Source organism: Berghia stephanieae, chromosome 12 (genome assembly GCF_034508935.2).
Source record: "Berghia stephanieae isolate SIO BIC M18660-M18661 chromosome 12, UCSD_Bste_1.3, whole genome shotgun sequence".
Classification (NCBI taxonomy): Eukaryota; Metazoa; Mollusca; class Gastropoda; order Nudibranchia; family Aeolidiidae; genus Berghia; species Berghia stephanieae.
The window spans coordinates 20,417,905-20,424,395 of record NC_088371.1 but is presented as its reverse complement, the minus strand read 5'-3'; the positions used below and the strand labels follow the sequence as shown (position 1 = coordinate 20,424,395).

General features: G+C 37.3%; 1 protein-coding gene across 2 annotated transcripts in view; it reads right to left on the bottom strand.

Annotated features, from left to right (window-relative positions):
• Positions 1-5,184, bottom strand: part of LOC144958343 (uncharacterized) — a 280,562-nt gene extending 275,378 nt beyond the window's left edge. Inside the window, exon 1 of one of the 2 annotated variants that reach the window (XM_078890268.1) lies at positions 5,033-5,184. The gene's annotated coding sequence lies outside the window, so the exon portion shown is untranslated. The remainder of the gene's footprint in view (positions 1-5,032) is intronic. The other variant, XM_078890267.1, reaches the window with a different exon arrangement.
• Between the last annotated feature and the right edge of the window lie 1,307 nt (positions 5,185-6,491).

Here is a 6,491-nt window from a genome sequence, read left to right as displayed (position 1 = left end):
ACTTGACCACTTAAAATTTTTTAATGCTCTCTCTTTTCCAGTGTCATCTCATGGGTTGAGGTCGACTTGAAATGACACGCCAATCTTCCCTGTTGACGGCTTGCTGACTGCATTCGGCTGCCGACAATCCTGTCCATGTCCTCACATCATCTATCCAAGTTCTTGCTGGCCTGCCTCTTCCTCTTTTCCCCACAATTCTACCCTCAAGAATGTCCTTGTTGACAGTTTGATGGCGTCTTAGGTGTCCAAAATACCTTAGTTTTCTTGTTTTTGTTACTTTCATTAGGGTCGGTCTGATATCAAGGATGTCACAGACTTCTTGATTTGTTTTATTTTCTTTCCAGCTGATTTTTCCAAGGCGATGGAAAGTCCACATTTCAAAGGCCTCAATTCTTTTCTCTATTTGTTTGTTCAAAGTCCATGTCTCTGAGCCGTAGAGAAGTGCTGAGTGGACATAACATTTGAGTATTCTTATTCTCGTTTTCATCTGCGTTTGTTGCGAAGTTAACATGTTATTCAGTTGGCTGAACCTCAACTTAGCTATTGCAATCCTGTTTTTCACTTTCAGCTCATTCTTTCCGTTGTTGGTCATTGTCTGTCCAAGATATTTAAAAGAATCTACTTTTAATGCTAGAGCTTTGGAATTTGGAACTAAAATAGCTGAAATGTTACAACAAATTAATAGCTTTCTTATTTGATTTGGTTTTTATTGAATAGTTTTGGGGTAATTCAAAAAAATATTTGAATATTGTCAAAAAAGTGAAGAAATTTTATTCATATTTCTAAAAAAGTTATTTATGATGTGTAATTATTACTAAACAGTATTAACGAGACTATCCACTTTCATGATTACACACAGTTTTGTGTGTTGATCCGTTATACTTTCGGATGGCGTTGTTGTGAGCTTCTTTGCCAAGCGCATACTATCTATAGATATGCAGTTCGTCAGTAAAGATAATTAATTCTCGTTCTTTAACCCTCTCCTTACCACCCACAGAAAAATCGTCACATTCGTTACGATGCAGCCAACAATAGTCTTATTCTGATTTTTTTTAAATAGTTAAGCTATAAAAACTCAACACTTTGTTGCAGAGCTCATTTTTGTGAACAGGATATTAGAAAACAGGTCCTACTCGTTACCATCTGTTTGAAAAAAAATTATCTTTGTGTTTGGTGAGTTTGAAGTTTCGGGTATAATTCTGAAAATAGATGGTAAGGAGAGAGTTAACGTCCTGTTATCCTAAGAATCTGTCTATACATCCTGTTACTGAAGTAGTTATGCCAAAGGCGCTTCATCAGCGGGGACTTTCCATCTGTCCTACATGTACCCGATGTGGGCAAGAACTCGAAACAAGCAGAGCATCTGGTTGAACGGTGTGTTGTGACGATGCCACCGGGCGGGTTCGCGACGGTGCACGAATGCGGACCGGACTTTGCTGATTGGGTCGATCGTCATACATAGCATAGTAGTGTGAGAACCATAAGAAGCTGCTGCTGCCACCTTTATGAAACCTATTAAAAACTTGAGCTTTTATATAGGGAATGAGATTAGCGGAAGAGTAGCGTCCCTTGATTGGACGTCACCTATAGTCTGTGACGTCACCGGCGGAAAAGTTATTAGAGAGAGAAGGTCATGTTGGTTGTGCGCATGCGTCTCTCGTCCGGTGAAAGCGGCTTGAGACACTTCAAATACAAATTGACGTTCTCTCTGTAAGGTGACGTCCAATCAAGGGACGCTACTCTTCCGATAATCTCATTCCCTATAGCGCACAAAACGTGCTCTAAGCGACTTTACAAAACTATTCAGTGTTAATACTCCAAAGGACAGGCTACGGAATACACACTCCCAAGGATTCAGGAACCAAGAGAGTAGAGAGAGAGTTGGATGTAGAAAATGGTAGGCGCTGTCTGAAGCCGGGTGATCGTGAAAATACTAACGAAAAAGTGAAAATGGAGAGGCTTCGTATCGGAACAAAACAATGGACGTTTCGGGTACAAACACTTCGTCAGCACAACAATGCACAAATTAACGTGGAAAACAAATAAAATGAAATATAATGCAAAATAACGCCAAGCTAACGCTTCATTCATACTGCAACCACCATTGAGGACAGACGATACCAAGTTATTTTTCATTTTATATTATTTTATTTGTTTCCCACGTTAATTTGTGTATTGTTGTGCTGACGAAGGGTTTGTACCCGAAACGTCCATCGTCTGTTTTTTTTTCCATACGAAGCCTCTCCACATTTTCACTCTTTCGTTAGAGTTTGGTGTCACGACTTTTCTGAAAGTTACCCCGCCCTTTACGGATTAATCTCATTAATTAGAGTTACGTAGTTAAGACATTTCAGCACGACGTCGTGTCGCATTCGATCCACATTCCACAGTAATCAATAGCAATGAAATAGTCACGAACTCAACTCGTAAAACGGATAGAATAGTGCTCGATGCTTTTACAGGGTTGTTAAGCTATAAATGGGAATTCGTGACAGCCTCGACTAAATGCGTTACTTGGCAGGATTTTAACATTAATTTTTGTTGTTTTTGTTGTTATTTTTTAATATATATTTTTTTCATTTCTCATGTAATGTTTTGAAGATATTTTGAGATAAACATTTCAATGAATGGGAAACACAAATATGATGTCATAATACCAGTTCCAATCTCAATGGAAGTGTGAAATCAGTCTTCTAGAAGACTGGATATAATATTATACATTGTGCAACTGATCTTCTGGTTATAGAGTGAATGTAATCTTATTTCCTAGCTTAAATAACCGCTAGTCGTCAATAAAGATCATATCCATTCTCGCTCCTGTAATCCTAAGAATCTGTCTAATACATCCTGCCTACTACTGAAATAGTTAAGCCACCTTTATGGAACCTGCCTATTAAAAACTTGAGCTTTTATATAGCGCACAAAACGTGCTCTAAGCGCCTTTACAAAACTATTCAGTGTTAGTACTCCAAAGGACTGGCTACGTAATACACACTCCCAAGGATTCAGGAACCAAGAGAGCAGAGCAGAGAGAGAGAGAGAGAGAGAGAGAGAGAGAGAGAGAGAGAGAGAGAGAGAGAGTTTGATGTCGAAAACGGTAGGGGCTGCCTGAAGCCGGGTGATCGTGAAAATACTAACGAAAGAGTAAAGATGGAGAGGTTTCGTATCGGAACATAACAGACAATGGACGTTTCGGGTACAAACCCTTCGTCAGCACAACAATACACAAATTGACGTGGAAAACATATAAAATAAATTATAATGCAAAATAACGCCACGCCAACGCTTCTTTCATACTGCAACCACCATTGAGAACAGACGATACCAAATTATTTTGCATTTTATTTTATTTTATTTGTTTCCCACGTTAATTTGTGTATTGTTGTGCTGACGAAGGGTTTGTAGCCGAAACGTCCATTGTCTGTTTTTTTCCCATACGAAGCCTCTCCATATTTTCACTCTTTCGTTAGAGTTTGGTGTCACGACTTTTCTGAAAGTTACCCCGCCCTTTACGGATTAATCTCATTAATTAGAGTTACGTAGTTAAGACATTTCAGCACGACGTCGTGTCGCATTCGATCCACATTCCACAGTAATCAATAGCAATGAAATAGTCACGAACTCAACTCGTAAAACGGATAGAATAGTGCTCGATGCTTTTACAGGGTTGTTAAGCTATAAATGGGAATTCGTGACAGCCTCGACTAAATGCGTTACTTGGCAGGATTTTAACATTAATTTTTGTTGTTTTTGTTGTTATTTTTTAATATATATTTTTTTCATTTCTCATGTAATGTTTTGAAGATATTTTGAGATAAACATTTCAATGAATGGGAAACACAAATATGATGTCATAATACCAGTTCCAATCTCAATGGAAGTGTGAAATCAGTCTTCTAGAAGACTGGATATAATATTATACCTTGTGCAACTGATCTTCTGGTTATAGAGTGAATGTAATCTTATTTCCTAGCTTAAATAACCGCTAGTCGTCAATAAAGATCATATCCATTCTCGCTCCTGTAATCCTAAGAATCTGTCTAATACATCCTGCCTACTACTGAAATAGTTAAGCCACCTTTATGGAACCTGCCTATTAAAAACTTGAGCTTTTATATAGCGCACAAAACGTGCTCTAAGCGCCTTTACAAAACTATTCAGTGTTAGTACTCCAAAGGACTGGCTACGTAATACACACTCCCAAGGATTCAGGAACCAAGAGAGCAGAGCAGAGCAGAGCAGAGAGAGAGAGAGAGAGAGAGAGAGAGAGAGAGAGAGAGAGAGAGAGAGAGAGAGAGAGAGAGTTTGTTGTCGAAAACGGTAGGGGCTGCCTGAAGCCGGGTGATCGTGAAAATACTAACGAAAGAGTAAAGATGGAGAGGTTTCGTATCGGAACATAACAGACAATGGACGTTTCGGGTACAAACCCTTCGTCAGCACAACAATACACAAATTGACGTGGAAAACATATAAAATAAATTATAATGCAAAATAACGCCACGCCAACGCTTCTTTCATACTGCAACCACCATTGAGAACAGACGATACCAAATTATTTTGCATTTTATTTTATTTTATTTGTTTCCCACGTTAATTTGTGTATTGTTGTGCTGACGAAGGGTTTGTAGCCGAAACGTCCATTGTCTGTTTTTTTCCCATACGAAGCCTCTCCATATTTTCACTCTTTCGTTAGAGTTTGGTGTCACGACTTTTCTGAAAGTTACCCCGCCCTTTACGGATTAATCTCATTAATTAGAGTTACGTAGTTAAGACATTTCAGCACGACGTCTTGTCGCATTCGATCCACATTCCACAGTAATCAATAGCAATGAAATAGTCACGAACTCAACTCGTAAAACGGATAGAATAGTGCTCGATGCTTTTACAGGGTTGTTAAGCTATAAATGGGGACTCGTGACAGCCTCTCTGTCACAGTAAAGGTTGTTCACAATTATCTTATTAAATTTTATTTTATTAAGAACTGAATTCATCTCACTCCAGTTATATTTCAGTAGGCTTAGATAAACTTTACCTTCTAATATTAGATCGTCTTTCCTTTTATAGCCTTCCCTCGAATTAATTTCTAATCAGTGAAGACTTTTCGTTCTACATTCTGTCACGTAGCCACTTATTATAAAAGCTGATAGGTCTAACATTTGACACTCACTTTCTCTCCACAATCTATGCCGGACGGCCAGTCGCTCTATTCCTATATATATACTGGAAGATTTTTATCTTTTGGGACTTTGTAGATATTATATCTACACCATTAAGACGCCGGAGCTTTTAACTTTGATTGTATAATCTTCAAGGATCAAACCCAAGCCCGCTGTCAAAGGACTACACAATAACCTCTTACCAATTGCCTGGAAGTGGAATTTTACGAGTCCGATCCTGTTATCAGAGGAATAGATCATTCAAGCCATCAACTGCCTGGAAACGTAAACTTATGAACCTGACATATTATCATAAGTTACGTAAAATATTCATATCTCTCACAGCCGTTTAAATAGGGCCCAAACTTTCAGTTTAGTTACTTCTTCCCTCACTGGCTACCGTCAAGTAATGTAAACAATCCACCGTCAACCACAGTGATAACAGCTGTCAAGACGGGTGCACTGGCAATAAATTATGTCTGCATGTAAATCTCATCGCATTGAATTTCTCTCAGGCAGAGAGTAGTAGAAATTTCATCAAAATAATCAATTTTCTCAGCCTGTTGTGGACGCAGCATCTTTTTCATAATTTTCAAACATATATGGATACAAAGACCAGCTTTTCCTCTACAAGACGCAATTATTTTTGTTTACATCATTAAATGATAAGTTTGTGTTTTGCTCTTTTGAATAATCAGAGTTTTTTTTATGAAATAAATATAAAATTATAAGTTTAAGAAATATTTAAAAATTCAAAATATCAAACCAACACTTTATACCATCAAGTGCGAGGGATCAGAGAAAAGTAGATAAAATTATATTTTATATGATATATACTTTATTATGTAGATTCAGGGATTTAAGAATAGAGGGTGTGGAAAGGAATCTCAATAGTTATTTTTGGTACCAACAAAGAGGAGAATATTTCATGATATTTTAGAAACCCAATAATAAAACTAGATAGTGATGATAAGAGACATTTATTTAATTTGATTTCATTGAATTTAAGCGGAAATTTTAGATATTTCTTAAATTTACTTATTTAAGTTCTGTTCAGGTCATGGAGAGACGCACTGAAGACGGTCATCACACCAGTACAAAAGAAATATGTCGAATTTGTTGTGAAAGAGTACAGAGCCGTGCTGAGAGGATTAAAAGACTCTAGACGTTATCAACAATTGACTATAAATATAAATGAGAAATTCTGACATATTTAAATATTTCAATTTGCGAGAAATGTATCTCACTGGTACATAATTTAAAGAAATGCGATGCAGGTATTGATACCTTTGGTTCAATGAGAAAACTCTGAACAAGAAACAATACTTAATGAGG